General features: G+C 39.1%; 1 non-coding gene across 1 annotated transcript; it reads right to left on the reverse strand.

The window, feature by feature from the left end:
* Positions 1-13,049: 13,049 nt before the first annotated feature.
* On the reverse strand, positions 13,050-13,157 carry LOC148568808 (small nucleolar RNA R71). The gene has a single exon (XR_015881667.1). It is a non-coding gene; the product is annotated as a small nucleolar RNA R71 (small nucleolar RNA).
* Positions 13,158-24,227: the final 11,070 nt, after the last annotated feature.

Here is a 24,227-nt window from a genome sequence, read left to right on the forward strand (position 1 = left end):
GTAATAGAGAAACTGGGAATCTATGGGGTGCAAGCTGCTAAAATCTCATTAGAGATGGCAGACAATTCAAGAAAACAGGCATATGGACAAGTAGAGGACGTGTTAGTAAAGGTTGAAGGCCTTTACATCCCTGCTGATTTCATAGTCCTGGATACTGGAAAGGAAGAGGATGAATCTATCATCCTAGGAAGACCTTTCCTAGCCACAGCAAGAGCTGTGATTGATGTGGACAGAGGAGAATTAATCCTTCAATTGAATGAGGACAACCTTGTGTTTACAACTCAAGGATCTCTCTCTGCATCCATGGAAAGGAAGCAGAAAAAGCTTCTCTCAAAGCAGAGTCAAACAAAGCTCCCACAGTCAAACTCTAAGTTTGGTGTTGAACTCCCATATCCAAACTCTAAGTTTGGTGTTGGAGAGTCTCCACAAAGCTCTGGACATCTGTGAGGCTCCATGAGAGCCCACTGTCAAGCTATTGACATTAAAGAAGCGCTTGTTGGGAGGCAACCCAATTTTTATTTATCTAACAATATTTTTCTTAGTTATATGTCTTTATAGGTTCATGATCATGAGGAGTCACAAAATAAATATAAAAATTGAAAACGGAATCAAAAACAGTAGAAGAAAAATCACACCCTGGAGGAAGCACCTGCCTGGTGTTCAACGCCAGAACAGAGCATGGTTCTGGCGCTGAACGCCCAAAATGGGCAGCATCCTGGCGCTGAACGCCCAGAACAAGCATGGTTCTGGCGTTCAACGCCAGAAATGGCTAGTAAATGGGCGTTGAACGCCCAAAATGGGCACCAACCTGGCGCTGAATGCCCAGAGTTGTGTGCAAGGGCATTTTACATGCCTAATGGGTGCAGGGATGTAAATCCTTGACACCTCCGGATCTGTGGACCCCACAGGATCATCTCAGGATCTGTGGACCCCACAGGATCCCCACCTACCTCCACTCACTTCTTCTCACCCATCTTTCACACAATCCCATAAACACTCTCCCCCAAAACTCTTCACCAATCACCTCAATCTCTCTTCCCCATCACCTCTTCACCACTCACATCCATCCACTCTTCCCCATAAACCTACCTCATAAACCCCACCTACCTTCAAAATTCAAAACCAATTTCCCACCCAAACCCACCCATATGGCCGAAACCTTCCCCCCCTCCCTTCCCTATATAAAGCCCTCCATTCTTCTTCAAATTCACACAACACAACCCCTCTATACCCTTCTTGGCCGAACCACATCACCTTCTCCCTCTCTTCCGTTTCTTCTTCTTCTTCATCTATTCTTTCTTCTCTTGCTCGAGGGCAAGCAAAATTCTAAGTTTGGTGTGGTAAAAGCATAAGCTTTTTGTTTTTCCATTACCATTGATGGCACCTAAGACCGGAGAATCCTCTAGAAAGGGGAAAGGGAAGACAAAAGCTTCCACATCCGAGTCATGAGAGATGGAAAGATTCATCTCCAAAGCCTATCAAGACCACTTCTATGATGTTGTGGCCAAGAAGAAGGTGATCCCTGAGGTCCCTTTCAAACTCAAAAGAAATGAGTATCCGGAGATCCGACATGAAAATTCAAAGAAGAGGTTGGGAAGTTCTAACAAACCCCATCCAACAAGTCGGCATCCTAATGGTTCAAGAGTTCTATGCCAATGCATGGATCACCAAGAACCATGATCAAAGTAAGAACCCGGATCCAAAGAACTATGTTACAATGGTTCGGGGGAAATACTTAGATTTTAGTCCGGAAAATGTGAGGTTGGCGTTTAACTTGCCTATGATGCAAGGAGATGAACGCCCCTACACTAGAAGGGATTGGAGAAGAGGTGGAAGTTCATGAGATTATACCTCAAGAACACTACAAGGTGGCTGACAAGTCTTCCACTATGGCAAGGCTAGCCTTTCCTCACCTCATTTGCCACCTATGCAATTCAGCTGGGATTGACATAGAGGGAGATATCCTCATTAAAGAGGACAAGCCCATCACTAAGAAAAAGATGGAGCAAGCAAGAGAGCCCATTCATGGAGCTCAAGAGGCGCAAGAAGCTCATCACCATGAGATCCCGGAGATGCCTCAAATGCACTTTCCTCCACAAAACTATTGGGAGAAAATCAACACCTCCCTAGGAGAATTGAGTTCCAATATGGGACAATTAAGGGTGGAACATCAAGAGCACTCCATCATCCTTCATGAAATAAGAGAAGATCAAAAAGCAATGAGGGAGGAGCAACAAAGACAAGGAAGAGACATAGAAGAGCTCAAGGACATCATTGGTTCCTCAAGAAGGAAACGCCACCATCACTAAGGTGGATTCATTCCTTGTTCTTATTTCTTCTGTTTTTTTTCGTTTTCTATGTTATGTGCTTATCTATGTTTGTGTCTTCATTACATGATCATTAGTAGTTAGTAACTTTGTCTTAAAGTTATAAATGTCCTATGAATCCATCACCTCTCTTAAATGAAAAATGTTTTAATTCAAAAGAACAAGAAGTACATGAGTTTCGAATTTATCCTTGAACTTAGTTTAATTATATTGATGTGGTGACAATGCTTCTTGTTTTCTGAATGTATGCTTGAACAGTGCATATGTCTTTTGAAGTTGTTGTATAAGAATGTTAAATATGTTGGCTCTTGAAAGAATGATGACTAGGAGACATGCTATTTGATAATCTGAAAAATCATAAAAATGATTCTTGAAGCAAGAAAAAGCAGCAAAGAACAAAGCTTGCAGAAAAAAAAAGATTTTTTAGGCGAAAAAAAAAATAAGAAAAAGCAAGCAGAAAAAGCCAAAGCTCTTAAAACTAAGAGGCAAGAGCAAAAAGCCAATAACCCTTAAAACCAAATGGCAAGGGTAAATAAAAAGGATCCTAAGGCTTTGAGCATCAGTGGATAGGAGGGCCTAAAGGAATAAAATCCTGGTCAAAGCGGCTAAACCAAGCTGTCCCTAACCATGTGCTTGTGGCGTGTAGGTGTCAAGTGAAAACTTGAGACTGAGCGGTTAAAGTCAAGGTCCAAAGCAAAAGAAGAGTGTGCTTAAGAACCCTGGACACCTCTAATTGGGGACTTTAGCAAAGCTGAGTCACAATCTGAAAAGGTTCACCCAATTATGTGTCTGTGGCATTTATGTATCCGGTGGTAATACTGGAAAACAAAGTGCTTAGGGCCACGGCCAAGACTCATAAAGAAGCTGTGTTCAAGAATCATCATACTGAACTAGGAGAATCAATAACACTATCTGAACTCTGAGTTCCTATAGATGCCAATCATTTTGAACTTCAATGGATAAAGTGAGATGCCAAAACTATTCAAGAGGCAAAAAGCTATAAGTCCCGCTCATTTGATTGGAGCTATGTTTCATTGATAGTTTGGAATTTATAGTATATTCTCTTCTTTTTATCCTATTTGATTTTCAGTTGCTTGGGGACAAGCAACAATTTAAGTTTGGTGTTGTGATGAGCGGATAATTTATACGCTTTTTGACATTGTTTTTACTATGTTTTTAGTAGTATCTAGTTACTTTTAGGGATGTTTTCATTAGTTTTTATGTTAAATTCACATTTCTGGACTTTACTATGAGTTTGTGTGTTTTTCTGTGATTTCAGGTATTTTCTGGCTGAAATTGAGGGACTTAAGCAAAAATCAGATTCAGAGGTTGAAGAAGGACTGCTGATGCTGTTGGATTCTGACCTTCCTGCACTCAAAGTAGATTTTCTGGAGCTACAGAACTCGAAATGGCGCGCTTCTAATTGCGTTGGAAAGTAGACATCCAGGGCTTTCTAGCAATATATAATAGTCCATACTTTGCCCAAGTTTAGACGACGCAAACTGGCGTTCAACACCAGTTCTCTACCCAATTCTGGCGTCCAGCGCCAGAAAAGGATCAAAAACCAGAGTTGAACGCCAGAAATGGATCAAAACCTGGCGTTCAACTCCACAAATGGCCTCTGCATGTGGAAAGTTAAAGCTCAGCCCAAGCACACACCAAGTGGGCCCCGGAAGTGGATTTATGCATCAATTACTTACTTCTGTAAACCCTAGTAGCTAGTTTATTATAAATAGGACATTTTACTATTGTATTAGACATCTTGGATCCTGGATTGTATTTCTGATTCTGTGATCACATTTTAGGGGGCTGGCCATTCGGCCATGCCTGGACCTTTCACTTATGTATTTTTAACGGTAGAGTTTCTGCACTCCATAGATTAAGGTGTGGAGCTCTGCTGTTCCTCAAAGATTAATGCAAGTACTACTGTTTTCTATTCAATTCATCTTATTTCGCTTCCAAGATATTCATTCGCTCTTCAACCTGAATGTGATGAACGTGACAATCATCATCATTCCCTATGAACGCGTGCCTGACAACCACTTCCGTTCTACCTTCGACTGAATGAGTATCTCTTAGATCTCTTAATCAGAATCTTCGTGGTGTAAGCTAGAATGATGGCGGCATTCAAGAGAATCCGGAAGGTCTAAACCTTGTGTGTAGTATTCCGAGTAGGATTCAATGATTGAATGACTGTGACGAGCTTCAAACTCGCGATTGCCGGGCATAGTGACAGACGCAAAAGGATAGTAAATCCTATTCCAGCATGATCGAGAACCGACAGATGAATAGCCGTGCCGTGACAGGGTGCGTTGACCATTTTCACTGAGAGGATAAGATGAAACCATTGACAAGGGTGATGCCTCCAGACGATTAGCCGTGCCGTGACAGGGCATTTGGATCATTTTCCCGAGAGAAGACCGAAAGTAGCCATTGACAATGGTGATGTATCACATAAAGCCAGCCATGGAAAGGAGTAAGACTGATTGGATGAAGATAGCAGGAAAGCAGAGGTTTAGAGGAACGAAAGCATCTCTATTCGCTTATCTGAAATTCTCACCAGTGATTTACATAAGTATTTCTATCCCTATTTTATTAATCACTTTCGAAAACTCCATTATTATTTTATATTCGCCTGACTGAGATTTACAAGGTGACCATAGCTTGCTTCATACCAACAATCTCCGTGGGATTCGACCCTTACTCACGTAAGGTATTACTTGGACGACCCAGTGCACTTGCTGGTTAGTTGTGCGAAGTTGTGAACCATGGTATTGGCATCATGTTTTTTGGCGCCATTACCAGGGAAAGAAAGAGCGATAAATTTTACATAATTAAAGTGTAATCACAATTTCTGCGCACCAATGTTCTACTTGTTGGTTGAAAAATAATAAGTTCTTTTTAGGACCCTATTTTTGAAAAAAAAATATTTTTCATTAATTCAAAATAAAATTCTGTGTTAAACTTGCTTGAAGATTGTAAATTGGAACATGAATTATAGCTAAAAGAACACACAACCTGTGAGATTTGAGCTTAATTACATGGTTACATTATTTAACCATAACATTTTATTCTTGTGTGTTCCCTTCTCTATAATTGTAATCTAGATTTTGTTCCATTCTATATGTCCAATGTTTAGTGTATTTATATGTATGGACATGATTGAGGCCATCATTTATTAGCTCACTTATCCCAAAAAACCTACCCTTTCAATTACCTTTGTTGGCCACTTTGAGCCTTTTAATCTCCATTTATTCTGTATATTACCACATCACTAGCCTTAAGCAGAAAGACAAATTAATTACTCCAAATCGAATCTTTGATTAGCTTAAGATAGAGATTGTGTGTCAATTAAGTGTGGGAAAACTATGGAAACTTAGGTTGATAAGAAAGTGTTGAATTTTATTGACAAGATATTGAGAAATTGGGTACCTACTCATGTGAGACCAGAAAAATTAAAACACCATGTGCATTGATATGTTATGTTCAACAAAAAAAAATACTTTTCTTGCATTTTAATATTCAAAATAAATAAATAAATAGGGGACAAAATTATCCCAAGGTTAAGTTTAATAAAAGATCAATGTATATATGGTTAAATTAAAGAAAAACTAATACATGAGTATGTAATGTAAAAGTGGAAATTTTGGGTAGCTAAGCATGATTCTAGAATTGTATAGAGAGTGTGTGTATGAGTAAGTAAGAGCTTAGGTTAATCAAGGATTCAATTTATAGCTCACTTAGCCATACATATATCCTCACCCTTACCTTAGCCCCATTACAAACTTGAAAAGACCTCATGATGTTTGCATTAATACATTAAATATTTGTTGATTGGTTAGTTGAAGAACAAAGTTTTAGAAAGCATGACTAGAGAAGACTAGAGTGGAATACCCTATACACTTGAGAGACTAGAGTGCATATACTACCAGTGAGGGTTCAATGCTTAGTTCTATGTTCCCTGCTTTCATGGGCTATCTTCTTACAAGTTTACTTGCTCCTTATTGTATGATTTGAATTAGTGAAATTTGGTTTATGTTTGTCTTGGAGAACTTGTTTGCTTTTAACCAAGTAGGTAGAAACATCTTAGCATATAGTTGCATTCATTCATAGGTTCATTGCATTACATGAGTCTTACCTTCCCCTATTCATTCTTTTTGTCTCCTTGAACTTAGCATGAGGACATGCTAATGTTTAAGTGTGGAGAGTTTGATAAACCAATATTTTATGGTTTATCCTGTGCTAATTTGAGTGGTTTTTATTAATTATCTACTCACTTATTCATATGATTTGCATGATTTTACAATTCCTTCCTAGTTTTGTTCTATGATTGAAAACTTGCTTCCTAAACCTTTAATTTGTATGTTTTAATTCTCCTTTGTACCATTCGATGCCGTAATCCGTGTGTTAAGTGTTTCAAGCTTTATAGGGCATGAATAGCTTAGAGGATGGAGAGGAAGCTTGCAAAAATGGAAGGAACACAAGAAACCAAGGAGACAACCAGCAAGCATCGACGCGCTCGCATGGCTCACGCGTGTGCGCGATTTGGAGAAATTCATAGTGACGCGTGCGCGTACCTGACGCATACGCGTGGATTGGAGTTTGCACGGAGATGCGTGCACGTGCCTGACACGTACGCGTGACACGCGTGACCTGCAGAAATCGCAGAAACACTGGGGCGATTTTGGGCCGAGTTTAGACCCAGTTTTTGGCCCAGAAACACAGACTAGATCCAGGGAACAAGCAGAGACTCAACACACATTCTCATTAGCATAGTTTTTAGTTTTAGTTTTGAATCTTAGAGAGAGAAATCACTTCTTCCTCTAGGTTTTCTTTTACATTCATAAATTTCTAGTTTATGCTTTTGCTTGGGATATTGAGAAGAGTCATTACCTCCGTTGAGGTTGCTATTCTAGTTTGTTTCCTTATTCCCTTACTCTTCCATATCCTTAATTTCTGTTCAATGTTACAATTGGATTGTTTTTAGAATTTATTAATGCATGAAGTATTTTTTCAATTATATTTTATTATTGTTTAATTGCTTCCAATTGATTTTAATTACTATGTTCCCTTTTTACTTCTCTTATAAAACAACGAAGATGGTATTCATGTTGATAGGTAGACTCCCAACTTGACTTGGGGGTTAATTAAGAGGAGACCCTTGAGTTGGAATGCTCAAGTGATTAGTTAAATTGGAAGTTGTTGGCTAATTCTCTATTTACTAACGCTAGTTCTTCCCAATGGAGAGGATTAGGACTTGCGAATGAGAGTTAGCTCAATCACTTGACTTTCCTTTATTTAGTAAGGGTTAACTAAGTGAAAACAACAACCTCTTGATACTACAATTGAGAAAATCCAACAAGGATATAACTTCCGATTAATCATACCCTCGGTCAAGGCTTTTATTTGATTATACAAATTCTCAATCATTTATTTTTCTGTTCTTCAACTCTTAAAAATTCTCGAAAACTTTCTGACTAATAAGATATCACTCTTTTGTCAACTCGTTGGGAGACGACCTGGGATTCATACTCCTAGTATTTTTATTCTAATTTTGTGACAACCCTTCTAAAGTGATAAGCGGATTTTTGCTGGTTAAGAACTGTACTTGCAACGTATCCCTTATATTAATTTCTTAATCAGCCAATTTCTGCCACGTCAAGTATGGAGTGAAGAGCACAAATATTTGGGTTCCCATATTTCATTGAGTTGTTTATTCTTCTCCTTCATATTTTTCATTGAATATTTCTTTTTCTCAATTTAGTCTTTCTGTGTTTCAATGGTAAAAGGAAAATTGGTGAGGTTTGTAAGTAAAAGCCATTGAGTGGTAAAAGACAAAGAGTTAGACTTGGAGAAAAAGCCTAAATTATTTCAGAAATTATTTGTATTTATTTTTGTTTTGTGTCATGATTCTGAGGGAATTTCCTTACAAGTTGGGGTAGCACTTTGTTATTAAAAAGCTAGGGTGAGTTTCTAGTCAAGTCTAGTTTGGGTTAGAAATTAGACTTGTCCCATATAGGATTGGATAGAATCCTATGGAGAATTTGTGATTGTAATTTGTTGAAAAGATAGTGAAATTTCATCATTATTGTAATGAAGACTGAATGTAGGCTACGTTGCACTGAGTAGTTAAACCAGAATACATTTGTGTGTTGAAAATGTTTTCAAAGTTAAAACTGAAAATACTAAAAATAAAAAAAAATGTTTTTAACTTTGTTCTTTTTTTTGAAAATATTTTTGTTAAAAATATTTTTAAAATGTTTAATCAATTATATTTCATGTCTTATTTTCATTTTCATCGAAAATGAAAATGGAAACACTCAAATTAATCTATCCCGTAATTGTGTAGCCTTGAAAGTATGGTCATAATATTCTAGATGCCATTCATGCCAATACAAGCGCAAAAATATCTTTTCAATCTTATAATAATTGAGTTCAACTCTTTGTAGTACTTTACTTGTGAAGTATATATGTTGTTGCTCTCTTTCTTCCTCTTAGATAAGGATTGTTGCTACAGCTTTGGCGACTACAACTAGATAAATTACCAGCTCATCCCTGACTTTGGGGTTGTTAATATTAAAGGTTGAGTTAGATATGCTTTGAATTCTTGAAATGTCCTTTCACACTTGATGAGCGGATAATTTATACGCTTTTTGGCATTGTTTTTAGTATGTTTTTAGTAGGATCTAGTTACTTTTAGGGATGTTTTTATTAGTTTTTATGTTAAATTCACATTTCTGGACTTTACTATGAGTTTGTGTGTTTTTCTGTGATTTTAGGTATTTTCTGGCTGAAATTGAGGGACTTGAGCAAAAATCAGATTCAGAGGTTGAAGAAGGACTGTTGATGCTGTTGGACTCTGACCTCCCTGCACTCAAAGTAAATTTTCTGGAGCTACAGAACTCAAAATGGCGCGCTTCCAATTGCGTTGGAAATTAGACATCCAGGGCTTTTCAGCAATATATAATAGTCCATACTTTGGCCGAGTTTAGATGACGTAAAAGGGCGTTGAACGCCAGTTCTACGCTGCTGTCTGGAGTTAAACGCCAGAAACACGTCACAAACCAGAGTTGAACGCCAGAAATACGTTACAACCTGGCGTTCAACTCCAGAAAGAGCCTCTACACGTGTAACATTCAAGCTCAGCCCAAGCACACACCAAGTGGGCCCCGGAAGTGGATTTATGCATCAATTACTTACTTCTGTAAACCCTAGTAGCTAGTTTATTATAAATAGAACTTTTTACTATTGTATTGGACATCTTGGGACGTCTGGTTCTTAAATCATGGGGGCTGGCCATTTGGCCATGCCCGAACTTTTCACTTATGTATTTTTAACGGTAGAGTTTCTACACTCCATAGATTAAGGTGTGGAGCTCTACTGTTCCTCTTGAATTAATGCAAAGTACTACTGTTTTTCTATTCAATTCAACTTATTCCGCTTCTAAGATATTCATTCGCACTTCAACATGAATGTGATGAACGTGACAATCATCATCATTCCCCCACGAACGCGTGCCTGACAACCACTTTCGTTCCACCTTAGATTGGATGATTATCTCTTGGATCTCTTAATCAGAATCTTCGTGGTATAAGCTAGATTGATGGCGGCATTCATGAGAATCCGGAAAGTCTAAACCTTGTCTGTGGTATTCCGAGTAGGATTCTGGGATTGAATGACTGTGACGAACTTCAAACTCGCGAGTGCTGGGCGTAGTGACAGACGCAAAAGGAGGGTGAATCCTATTCTAGTATGATCGAAAACCTCAGATGATTAGCCGTGCCGTGACAGAGCATTTGGACCATTTTCGCAAGAGGATAGGATGCAGCCATTGACCACGGTGATGCCTCCAGATGATTAGCCATGCAGTGACAGCGCATCGGACCATTTTCACAGAGAGGATGAAAAGTAGCCATTGACAATGGTGATGTCCTTACATAAAGCCAGCCATGGAAAGGAGTGAGATTGATTGGATGAACACCGCAGGAAAGCAGAAGTTCAGAGGAACGAACGCATCTCCATACACTTATCTGAAATTCTCACCGATGATATACATAAGTATTTCTATCTTTATTTCCTGTCTATTTATTTTCGAAAACTCCATAATCAATTATTATCCGCCTAACTGAGATTTACAAGATGACCATAGCTTGCTTCATACCAACAATCTACGTGGGATCGACCCTTACTCACGTAAGGTTTATTACTTGGACGACCCAGTGCACTTGCTGGTTAGTTGTATCGAAGTTGTGAATGAAAAACGATTTATTAAGTTGTGCGCACAGAGTTTTTGGCGCCGTTGCCTGAGATCACAATTTCGTGCACCAAGTTTTTGGCCCGTTGCCGGGGATTGTTCGAGTTTGGACAACTGACGGTTCATCTTGTTGCTCAGATTAGGTAATTTTCTTTTTGTTTTATTTTCAAAAATTTCTCATCTGTTTTCGAAAAAAAAAAATTCTTTTCAAAAATTTTTATTATGTTCTTCAGAATTTTTAAGAATGAATTCTAGTGTTTCATGAAGCATGTTGAAGCCTGACTGGCTGTAAAGCCACGTCTAAATTCATTTGGACTGGGGCTTCCAACCAACATTATCAAGAGCACGCTAGTTGTTGCTAATCCACCTGCTGCTGTTCCAGATCCAAAAGATTTACATGCTAAAACTTGACTGGCTATTAAGCCATGTCTAACCCTCATATTGGAGTTTTAGAATAAGAGTGCAAGATTCCTGGAATTCATATTAAAAATTTTGGAATCCTTATTTTTCTTTTTCACACTAATTTTCGAAAAATATAAAATAAAAATAAAAATTCAAAAATAAAAAAAATATTTTGTGTTTTTTTGTTTGAGTCTTGAGTCAATTTTTAAGTTTGGTGTCAATTGCATGTTCATCTTGCATTTTTCGAAAAATTCATGCATTCATAGTGTTCTTCATGATCTTCAAGTTGTTCTTGGTAAATCTTCTTGTTTGATCTTGATGTTTTCTTGTTTTGTGTATTTTCTTGTTTCTCATGTGCATTTTTGCATCCATAGAGTCTAAGCATCAAAGATTTCTAAGTTTGGTGTCTTGCATGTTTTCTTTGCATCAAAAATTTTTCAAAAAAATGTTCTTGATGTTCATCATGATCTTCAAAGTGTTCTTGGTGTTCATCTTGACATTCATAGCATTCTTGCATGCATTCATTGTTTTGATCTAAAAATTTTCATGCATTGCATCATTTTCATGTTTTTCTCTCTCATCATAAAAATTCAAAAAAATCAAAAAAATATTTTTCCCTTTTTCCTCTCATAAAAATTCAAAAATTTGAGTTGACTTTTTCAAACAATTTTAAAATCCAGTTGTTTTCTATGAGTCAAATCAAATTTTTAAATTTTATCTTTTTCAAAATCTTTTTCAAAAATCATATCTTTTTCACTTTTCTTATTTATTTTCGAAAATTTTTAAAATATTTTTCAAAAATATTTTTCTTATCTTTATCTCCTAATTTTCGAAAATAACATCATCAATTAATGTTTTGATTCAAAAATTTCGAGCTTGTTACTTGCTTGTTAAGAAAGATTCAAACTTTAAGTTCGAGAATCATATCTTGTGATTTCTTGTGAATCAAGTCATTAATTGTGATTTTAAAAATAAAATCTTTTTCAAAACTAATTTCAATCATATCTTTTCAAAAATATCTTTTTATCTTATCTTTTTCAAAATCATATCTTTTTCAAAAATTTGATTTTAAAATATTTTTTCTAACTTCTTATCTTCTTATCTTTTCAAAATTGATTTTCAAATTTGTTTCAACTAACTAACTAACTTTTTGTTTGTTTCTTATCTTTTTCAAAACTACCTAACTAACTCTCTCTCTCTAATTTTCAAAAATATCTCCCTCTTTTTCAAAAATTCTTTTTAATTAACTAATTGTTTCAAAATTCAATTTTAATTTAATTCTTCTTTTAATTTTCGAAAATCACTAACCATTTTTCAAAAAATATTTTTCGAAAATTTTCTTTCTCTCTCATCTCCTTCTATTTATTTATTCATCTACTAACACTTCTCTTCATCCCACATCTCTGCTCTCCTCACCCTTGTGTTTCTTTCTTTACATTACATTCTTTTCTTCTTCTACTCACACAGGAAAACCTCTATACCTGTGGTAAAAAGGATCCCTATTATTATTTTTCTGTTCCCTTCTCTTTCATATGAGCAGGAGCAAGGACAAGAATATTCTTGTTGAAGTAGGCCCTGAACCTGAAAGGACTCTGAAGAGGAAACTAAGAGAAGCTAAATTACAACAATCCAGCAAGCACCTGTCAGAAATTGTCGAACAGGAAGAGGAGATGGCAGCCGAAAATAATAATAATGCAAGGAGGATGCTTGGTGACTTTACTGCACCTAATTCCAATTTACATGGAAGAAGCATCTCCATCCCTACCATTGGAGCAAACAATTTTGAGCTGAAACCTCAATTAGTTTCTCTGATGCAGCAAAACTGCAAGTTTCATGGACTTCCATCTGAAGATCCTTTTCAGTTCTTAACTGAATTCTTGCAGATCTGTGATATTGTTAAGACTAATGGAGTAGATCCTGAAGTCTACAGGCTCATGCTTTTCCCGTTTGCTGTAAGAGACAGAGCTAGAATATGGTTGGACTCTCAACCTAAGGATAGCCTGAACTCTTGGGATAAGCTGGTCAAGGCTTTCTTAGCCAAGTTCTTTCCTCCTCAAAAGCTGAGTAAGCTTAGAGTGGACGTTCAAACCTTCAAACAGAAAGAAGGTGAATCCCTCTATGAAGCTTGGGAGAGATACAAGCAACTGACCAAAAAGTGTCCTTCTGACATGCTTTCAGAATGGACCATCCTGGATATATTCTATGATGGTCTATCTGAATTAGCTAAGATGTCATTGGATACTTATGCAGGTGGATCCATTCACCTAAAGAAAACACCTGCAGAAGCTCAAGAACTCATTGACATGGTTGCTAATAACCAGTTCATGTACACTTCTGAGAGGAATCCTGTGAGTAATGGGACGCCTATGAAGAAGGGAGTTCTTGAAATTGATACTCTGAATGCCATATTGGCTCAGAATAAAATATTGACTCAGCAAGTCAATATGATTTCTCAGAGTCTGAATGGAATGCAAGCTGCATCCAATAGTACTCAAGAGGCATCTTCTGAAGAAGAAGCTTATGATCCTGAGAACCCTACAATAGCAGAGGTGAATTACATGGGTGAACCATATGGAAACACCTATAATCCCTCATGGAGAAATCACCCAAATCTCTCATGGAAGGATCAACAAAAGCCTCAACAAGGCTTTAATAATGGTGGAAGAAATAGGTTTAACAATAGTAAACCTTTTCCATCATCCACTCAGCAACAGACAGAGAACTCTGAACAAAATACCTCTAATTTAGCAAACTTAGTCTCTGATCTATCTAAGGCCACTGTAAGTTTCATGAATGAAACAAGGTCCTCCATTAGAAATTTGGAGGCACAAGTGGACCAGCTGAGTAAAAGAGTCACTGAAATCCCTCCTAGTACTCTCCCAAGCAATACAGAAGAAAATCCAAAAGGAGAGTGCAAGGCCATTGAAATGACCATCATGGTCGAAACCACAAAAGAGGAGGAGGACGTGAATCCCAAGGAGGAAGACCTCCTGGGACGTCCAGTGATCAATAAGGAGTTTCCCTTTGAGGAACCAAAGGAATCTGAGGCTCAACTAGAGACCATAGAGATTCCATTAAACCTTCTTATGCCATTCATGAGCTCTGATGAGTATTCCTCTTTTGAAGAGAATGAGGATGTTACTAAGGAGCAAGTTACCAAGTACCTTGGTGCAATCATGAAGCTGAATGCCAAATTATTTGGTATTGAGACTTGGGAAGATGAACCTCCCTTGTTCACTGGTGCACGAATTGTGAATCACAATTTTCACAACGCGTACCACTAACCAGCAAGTGCACTGGGTCGTCCAAGTAATACCTTACGTGAGTAAGGGTCGAATCCCACGGAGATTGTTGGTTTGAAGCAATCTATGGTTATCTTGTAAATCTTAGTCAGGAAGTCAATTATGTTTATCAGTTGAATTGTGAATAACCAAGAGAGCATAAATTAAAGGTTACTTGTTGTGCAGTAATGGAGAATATGTTGGAGTTTTGGAGATGCTTTGTCTTCTGAATCTCTGCTTTCCTCTGTCTTCTGATTCACGCACGCACGTCCTCCTTTGGCAAGCTATGTGTTGGTGGATCACCGTTGTCAATGGCTACCTTCCATCCTTCCAGTGAAAACTACGCTCACGCGCTCTGTCACAGCACGGCTAATCACCGGTTGGTTCTCGATCCGGTTGGAATAGGATTTACTATCCTTTTGCATCTGTCACTAACGACCAGCCTTCAGGAGTTTGAAGCTCGTCACAGTCATTAAATCCTTGAATCCTACTCGGAATACCACAGACAAGGTTTAGACTTTCCGGATTCTCATGAATGCCGCCATCAGTTCTAGCTTATACCACGGAGATTCTGATTAAGGAATCCAAGAGACACTCATTCAATCGGATATAGAACGGAGGTGGTTGTCAGGCACACGTTCGTGGTTTGAGGAAGGTGATGACTGTCACAGATCATCACCTCCATCACAGTTAAGCGCGAATGAAAATCTTAGATAGGAACAAGCGTGTTTGAATGGAAAACAGAAATACTTGCATTAATTCATCGAGACACAGCAGAGCTCCTCACCCCCAACAATGGAGTTTAGAGACTCATGCCGTCAGAGAATACAAAGTTTAGATCTGAAATGTCATGAGATACAAAATAAGTCTCTAAAAGTTGTTTAAATACCAAACTAGTAGCCTAGGGTTACAAAATATGAGTGGACTATGATGGATGATGCAGATATCCACTTCTGGGGCCCACTTGGTGTGTGCTGGGGCTGAGATTTAAGTGAGTCACGTGCAGAGGCCATTTGTGGAGTTGAACGCCAGTTTTTATGCCAGTTTGGGTGTTCAACTCCAGTTTTTGATCCTTTTCTGGCGCTGGACGCCAGAATTGGGCAGAGAACTGGCGTTGAATGCCAGTTTACGTCGTCTATCCTTGTGCAAAGTATAAACTATTATATATTTCTGGAAAGCCCTGGATATCTACTTTCCAATGCAATTGGAAGCATGCCATTTCGAGTTCTGTAGCTCCAGAAAATCCACTTTGAGTGCAGGGAGGTCAGAATCCAACAGCATCAGCAGTCCTTTTTCAGCCTGAATCAGATTTTTGCTCAGCCCCTTCAATTTTAGCCAGAAAAATACCTGAAATTACAGAAAAACACACAACTCATAGTAAAGTCCAGAAATATGAATTTTTCCTAAAAACTACTAGAAATAGACTAAAAACTAACTAAAACATACTCTAAACTATATTAAATTATCCCTAAAAAGCGTATAAAATATCCGCTCATCACAACACCAAACTTAAACTGTTGCTTGTCCTCAAGCAACTTAGACAAATAAAGTAGAAGACTAATAAGTTGAGAAGCAATAATATCTCAGAGTTTTTGAGTGAAGCTCAGATTCTAATTAGATGAGCGGGACTAGTAGCTTTTTGCTTCTGAACAGTTTTGGCATCTCACTTTATCCATTGAAGCTCAGAGTGATTGGCATCTATAGGAACTCAGAATTCAGATAGTGTTATTGATTCTCTTAGTTCAGTGGGATGATTCTTGAACACAGCTTCTTTATGAGTCTTGGCCGTGGCCCTAAGCACTTTGTTTTCCAGTATTACTACCGGATACATAAATGCCACAGACACATAACTGGGTGAACCTTTTCAGATTGTGACTCAGCTTTGCTAAAGTCCCCAATTAGAGGTGTCCAGGGTTCTTAAGCACACTCTTCTTTTGCTTTGGACCTTGACTTTAACCGCTCAGTCTCAAGTTTTCACTTGACACCTACACGCCACAAGCACATGGTTAGGGACAGCTTGGTTTAGCCGCTTAGACCAGGATTTTATTCCTTTAGGCCCTCCTATCCACTGATGCTCAAAGCCTTGGGATCCTTTTTATTTGCCCTTGCCTTTTGGTTTTAAGGGTTATTGGCTTTTTCTTCTTGCTTTTTTTTCTATATATATATATATATATATATATATATATATATATATATTTTGCAAGCTTTGTTCTTTGCTGCTTTTTCTTACTTCAAGAATCATTTTTATGATTTTTCAGATCATCAATAACATGTCTCATGTTCATCATTCTTTCAAGAGCCAACATATTTAACAGTCTTAAACAACAAATTCAAAAGACATATGCACTGTTCAAGCATTCATTCAGAAGACAGAAAGCATTGCCACCACATTTAACTAATTAGAATTTCTCTTATTAAAACTCGAAATTTTATTGCCTCTTATTCAAAAGATCTACTACTTTATTCATGTTTAATGATGATGAGAAAAATAAACTATAGCTTAACTGGAGATAAAATCAAATAAATACTAATTACTATTATATGACTTCTAAGGTAAACTTTTTATAAGGACACTGTCACAGAGTTAAGGCAGAAATTGGAAATTAACAACCTTTATTCTGGGGGTATGGGGGTTCCTCTGATCCTTGGGAGGCTTGGTATTACAGAAGACTTTTGGCGCTTCAGTTCCCTTAAGTCACGTCCCTGCTCCTCTTGTTCTTTAAGCATATGGGTCAGCATTTGACTGTGTTCCTTCTGTTGTTTTATTATCTGCTCCATAGCTTCCTGCATCTTGGTGATGGATGTCTCCAGATATTCCCAGTATTCAGCTTGAGGTATCTCTGGAAGTAATTCCTGTGCTCTCTTCTTGATGGGATCCTCCTGTGCCTGTTGTCTCTCCATTGATGCTTTGGTGATTGACTTTTCAATTAGGATATATTCAGTTATTCCCATCTTGACTCCAGCGTCCTTGCAGAGCAGAGAAATCACGCTTGGATAAGCCAACCTGGCTTCTTTTGAATTTTTGTTAGCAATCTTATAGAGCTCAGTTGAAATCAGCTGATGAACCTCCACTTCTTTTCCCATCATGATGCAATGAATCATCACTGCTCTTTTAACTGTGACTTCAGAACGGTTGCTAGTGGGCAACAGAGAACGCCCAATGAAGTCCAGCCATCCTCTGGCAACTGGTTTGAGATCCTCTCTCTTGAGTTGATTTGGGACGCCCTTTGTGTTGGTGGTCCACCTGGCTCCAGGGATACATATGTCCTCTAGAATCTTATCCAGGCCAATGTCTACTCTCATCATCCTCCTGCTGAAGGAGTCTGGATCATCCTTTAGCTGAGGTAGCTTTAATATCTCTCTGATCTTGTCAGGGGTGGTATGAACAATCTTTCCCCTGACCATGGTCCGAAATTCGTAGCAGGCTGTTCCAGATAATCTTTGCTTGTCAGTCTGCCACATATTAGCATAGAACTCCTGGACCATGTTCCTTCCTACTTTCGTTTCAGGATTAGCTAAGACTTCCCAGTTCCTGGTTCGAATTTGCTCCTGGATTTCCGGATATTCATCTTCTTTCAGATCGAATCTCACTTCCGGGATCACTGATCTCAGACCCATTACTTTAAGATAATGGTCTGAATGTTCTTTAGATAAGAACTTCCCTTGATTCCAAAGTGATTTTGGAATGCTATCTTTCTTGCCTCTTGGAGTGGATTGTTTTCCTTTGAGAGCCATAATCTTAGTAGTGATCTCGGATAAACACACCAAACTTAGAGGTTTGCTTGTCCTCAAGCAAAAGAAAAGAAAGGAGAGGGATAGACGGAGATTGAGTAGCACTTGTTGATGAAGGAGGGGGGGCCGAACCCAATTTAAAGGGGTGGGGGGTGGGTTTTCGAAAAATTGGAAGAGATAAGATAAAAAGATTGGGTTGAAAAAGATAAGATAGAAGATAGAGTTTAATTTTGAAAAGATATGATAGATTTTTGAAAAAGATAACTCTGAATTTTGAAAAAGATAATATGGATATTTGAAAAAGATATGGATTAGTTGAAAAGATTTTTGAGTGAAAAAGATAGATTTGTTTTTCAGAAAAGATTTTGAAAAGAGTTGGATTGAATTTGGAAAGATGGATTTTTAGAAATTAAGGATTTTAGAAATCAGGGTTCTTGATATGTTCATGTAAAAATCATGCATTGAAGCATAAAATTTGAAATTAAAATGGAAATACGTGTGGGATTACTGGATTTGGCTCCTCCCTGTCCTCCTGGCGTTTGAACGCCCAAACACTGCCTGTTTTGGGCGTTCAGTGCCCAAATGCTGATCTCCTGGGCGTTCAGCGCCCAGTTGCTGCCATTCCTGGCGTTCAACGCCCAGTGGGTGGCCATTTCTGGTGTTGAACGCCCAATTTCTGCCATTACTGGCGTTCAGCGCCCAGTGGATGCCCATTTTGGGCGCTGAACGCCCAAAATGCCCCTTTACTGGCGTTTTCTTGCCATTGAGCTTCCAATCTCTGTTTTGTGTGCAAATTCCTTCTGTAACCCTGTAAACTTATGCAATTGATCCTTTACCTTAGTGTCAGTAAACTTTATATAAACAAATAAAAAAGAAAAAATAGGGCAAAATGCTTAGAGGATTAATGCCCCATGGCTGGGTTGCCTCCCAGAAAGCGCTTTTTTATTGTCTTTAGCTGGACCTTGCTGAGCTTTTAATCTAGCTTCAGCCTTGAGCATTCTTGCTCAATGTTGCCTTCAAGATAATGCTTGATTCTTTGTCCATTGACAATGAACTTCTTATCAGAATCAATATCTTGAAGCTCCACGTAACCATATGGTGACACACTTGTAATCACGTATGGTCCCCTCCACCGGGATTTCAGTTTCCCGGGGAATAGCCTGAGTCTAGAGTTAAACAACAGGACCTTCTGTCCTGGTTCAAAGATTCTAGATGACAGCTTTCTGTCATGCCATTTTTTTTATTTTTCTTTATAAAGCTTGGCATTTTCGAAAGCTGTGAATCTGAATTCCTCTAGCTCATTTAGCTGGAGCAATCGTTTTTCTCCTGCTAATTTGGCATCTAAGTTTAGGAATCTGGTTGCCCAGTAGGCCTTATGTTCCAGTTCCACGGGCAAGTGGCATGCCTTACCATACACGAGTTGGTATGGAGAGGTCCCTATAGGGGTCTTGAATGCTGTTCTGTAAGCCCACAGAGCATCATCCAGGCTCCTTGCCCAATCCTTTCTACGGGTATTTACTGTCCGTTCCAGGATTCTCTTTAATTCTCTGTTAGAGACTTCAGCTTGCCCATTGGTTTGTGGATGATATGGGGTGGCCACTTTGTGGCGAATTCCATACCGAACCATGGCAGAGTAAAGCTGTTTATTGCAGAAGTGAGTGCCCCCATCACTGATTAACACTCTAGGGACACCAAACCTGCTAAAGATGTGTTTCTGGAGGAATTTCAGCACTGTTTTAGTATCATTAGTGGGAGTGGCAATAGCCTCAACCCATTTTGATACATAGTCAACTGCCACCAGAATATAAGTGTTTGAGTATGATGGTGGGAAAGGTCCCATGAAGTCAATTCCCCATACATCAAACAACTCTATTTCCAAGATTCCTTGTTGAGGCATGGCGTAACCATGAGGCAGATTACCAGCTCTTTGGCAACTGTCACAGTTACGTACAAACTCTCGGGAATCTTTATAGAGTGTGGGCCAATAGAAGCCACATTGGAGGACCTTGGTGGCTGTTCGCTCACCTCCAAAATGGCCTCCATACTGAGATCCATGGCAATGCCATAGGATTCTCTGTGCTTCCTCTCTAGGGACACACCTACGGATGATTCCGTCTGCACATCTCTTAAAGAGATAGGGCTCATCCCACAAGTAGTACTTTGCATCAGTAACTAATTTCTTCTTTTGTATTCTATTGTACTCCTTGGGTATGAACCATGCAGCTTTATAGTTTGCAATATCGGCAAACCATGGTGCTTCCTGAATGGCAAATAGATGCTCATCAGGGAACGTCTCAGAGATCTCAAGAAAGGGGAGGGACGTCCCTTCCACTGGCTCTATCCGGGACAGATGATCAGCCACTTGGTTCTCTGTCCCTTTTCTGTCTCTTATTTCTATATCAAACTCTTGCAGAAGCAATACCCATCTGATGAGCCTGGGTTTTGAATCCTGCTTTGTGAGTAGATATTTAAGAGCAGCATGGTCAGTATACACAATCACTTTTGATCCTACTAAGTATGATCTGAACTTGTCAATGGCGTAAACCACTGCAAGTAGTTCTTTTTCTGTGGTTGTGTAATTTTTCTGGGCATCATTTAGAACGCGACTGGCATAATAAATGACATGCAGAAGCTTGTCATGCCTCTGTCCCAATACTGCACCAATGGCATGATTACTGGCATCACACATTAACTCAAATGGCAATGTCCAGTCTGGTGCAGAAATGACTGGTGCTGTGACCAGCTTAGCTTTCAGCGTTTCAAACGCCTGCAGGCATGCTGTGTCAAACACAAATGGCGTGTCAGCAGCTAGCAGATTGCTTAGAGGTTTTGCGATTTTTGAAAAATCCTTTATAAACCTCCTATAGAATCCTGCATGCCCCAGAAAGCTTCTGATTGCCTTAACATTGGCAAGTGGTGGTAATTTTTCAATTACCTCTATTTTTGCTTGATCCACCTCTATTCCCTTGTTTGAGATTTTATGCCCAAGAACAATTCCTTCAGTCACCATGAAGTGACACTTTTCCCAGTTTAACACTAGGTTGGTTTCTTGGCATCTTTTCAGAACAAGTTTCAGGTGATCAAGACAGGAGCTGAATGAGTCTCCATATACTGAGAAGTCATCCATGAAGACTTCCAGAAATTTTTCCACCATGTCAGAGAAAATAGAGAGCATGCATCTCTGGAAGGTTGCAGGCGCATTACATAGCCCAAATGGCATCCTTCTATAAGCAAACACTCCAGATGGACATGTGAATGTTGTTTTCTCTTGATCCTGGGGATCCACTGCAATCTGGTTATAGCCTGAATAGCCATCCAAAAAGCAGTAATAATCATGACCTGCTAGTCTCTCTAGCATCTGGTCTATGAATGGTAAAGGAAAATGATCCTTTCTGGTGGCTATATTGAGCCTTCTGTAGTCAATACACATGCGCCACCCTGTAACTGTTCTTGTAGGAACCAGTTCATTTATTTCATTATGAATCACTGTCATGCCTCCCTTTTTTGGGACGACTTGAACAGGGCTCACCCAGGGGCTATCAGAAATGGGATAAATAATCCCAGCCTCTAGTAATTTGGTGACCTCTTTCTGCACCACTTCCTTCATGGCTGGATTTAGCCGCCTCTGTGGTTGAACCACTGGTTTGGCATTATCCTCCAATAGGATTTTGTGCATGCATCTAGCTGGGCTTATGCCCTTAAGGTCACCTATGGACCACCCAAGAGCTGTCTTGTGTGTCCTTAGCACTTGAATAAGTGCTTCCTCTTCCTGTGAATTTAAAGCAGAGCTTATGATCACTGGAAAAGTGTCACCTTCTCCCAGAAATGCGTATTTCAAGGATGGTGGTAGTGGCTTGAGCTCGGGTTTAGGAGGTTTTTCCTCTTTCAGAAGAAAGTTCAGAGGCTCTTCCATGTCCTCTGAATCCTCCAAATCAGGCTGAACATCTTTAAAGATGTCTTCCAACTCTGATTCGAGACTCTCAGCCATGTTGATCTCTTCTACCAAAGAGTCAATGAGATCAACTTTCATGCAGTCTGTTGATGTGTCTGGATGCTGCATGGCTTTGACAGCGTTCAACTTAAACTCATCATCATTGACTCTCAGGGTTATTTCCCCCTGTTGGACATCAATGAGGGATCGTCCAGTTGCTAGGAAGGGTCTTCCTAGAATGAGAGTAGCACTCTTGTGCTCCTCCATTTCCAGCACAACAAAGTCAGTGGGAAAGGCAAATGGCCCAACTCTGACAATCATGTCCTCAATCACGCCTGATGGATATTTAGTGGAACCATCAGCAAGTTGGAGACATATCCGGGTTGGTTTAACTTCTTCAGTTAAGCCAAGCTTTCTGATAGTGGATGCAGGTATCAGGTTGATGCTTGCCCCAAGATCGCATAAAGCTGTCTTGGTGCAATCACCTTCTAATATGCATGGTATCAGAAAACTCCCAGGGTCTTTAAGCTTTTCAGGAAAGCTTTTCAGAATGACTGCACTGCATTCTTCAGTGAGGAGAACTCTTTCTGTTTCTCTCCACTCCTTTTTATGACTCAAGATCTCTTTCATGAACTTGGCATAAGAAGGTATTTGCTCAAGTGCCTCTGCAAATGGAATCTTTATTTCAAGAGTCCTTAGATAATCTGCAAAGCGAGCAAATTGCTTATCCTGCTCCTCTTTCCGGAGTTTTTGAGGATAAGGTATCTTGGCTTTATATTCCTCAACCTTAGTGGTTAAAGAAGCCTTTTTAGAGGGGTTGTTATCAGCACTTGTGTGTGTCTGATCCCTCACTGGCAATTGAGTGCCAGAGTCAGAAGCTGGAGTGACGTTAGACGCCAGCTCACTGTCTGTTCCTGGCGCCTGAACGCCAGAAATGTGCCCATGTTGGGCGTTCAACGCTGGACTCTGCCCCATTTGGGCGTTCAACGCCAGATTCTTGCCCATTTCTGGCGTTGAACGCCAATCCTGCCTTGTTTCTGGCGCTGAACGCCAGTTTTGGGCATGGTCTGGGCGTTCAGCGCCAGCCTTCCACCCATTTTCTGGCGTTTTAGTGCCAGAATTATTTTTCCCTGGGCTCTTACTGTCCTCAGGTGAATCTTTGGTGGGTTGCTCATTTCTTGAATTTTTGATGCCTTGAGGTGGGGTATTTAATGTTTTCCCACTCCTTAATTGAACTGCTTGGCATTCTTCTGCTATTTGCCTTGATAGCTGCTGCTTTGTTTGCTTAAACTGTTCGTCCATATGTATATTAGCTATCCTTGTCTCCTGTAGCCTGTCCTTGAATTCAGCTAGCTGTTTTGTTAGAAAATCCAATTGCTGATTGAATTCAGCAGCTTGTTTTACAGTACTGAATTCAGCAGTTACTGTTTTAACCTCTTCATTCATGGAAGGGTTGCTACTTAGATACAGATGCTGATTCCTGGCAACTGTATCAATGAGCTCTTGAGCCTCTTCAATTGTCTTTCTCATATGGATAGATCCACCAGCTGAGTAATCTAGAGACATCTGAGCTCCTTCTGCAAGCCCATAGTAGAAGATGTCTAACTGAACCCACTCTGAAAACATTTCAGAGGGGCATTTTCGTAGCATCTCTCTGTATCTCTCCCAGGCATCATAAAGAGATTCATTATCTCCTTGTTTAAAGCCTTGGATGTCCAGCTTTAGCTGTGTCATCCTTTTTGGAGGAAAATACTGATTCAGGAATTTTTCTGTCAGTTGTTTCCATGTTCTTATGCTGGCCTTAGGTTGGTTATTTAACCACCTCTTAGCTTGATCTTTTACAGCAAATGGAAACAGTAATAGTCTGTAGACATCCTGATCTATTTCTTTATCATGTACTGTGTCAGCAATCTGTAGAAACTGTGCCAGAAACTCTGTAGGTTCTTCCTGTGGAAGACCGGAATACTGGCAACTTTGCTGCACCATGATAATGAGCTGAGGATTCAACTCAAAGCTACTAACTCCAATGGAAGGTATACAGATACTACTTCCATATGAAGCAGTAGAGGGGTTAGAATATGACCCCAGAGTCCTCCTGGACTGTTCATTTCCACTTATGTCCATGATGGATATATGGATATAACTTGGACTGATTTATCTTTTTATTTATTTTATTTTATAAGAAGTAAATACTTAAATAAAATAAAATAACTAAAAAAATTTGAATTTTGGAATTAAAAATTTTTTTTTTTCGTAAAAGAGAATAAAAATTAAATAGTTAAAAAAAGAAATTTTTGAAA

This window comes from Arachis ipaensis, chromosome B4 (assembly GCF_059453495.1).
Source record: "Arachis ipaensis isolate K30076 ecotype BB chromosome B4, ASM5945349v1, whole genome shotgun sequence".
Lineage (NCBI taxonomy): Eukaryota > Viridiplantae > Streptophyta > Magnoliopsida > Fabales > Fabaceae > Arachis > Arachis ipaensis.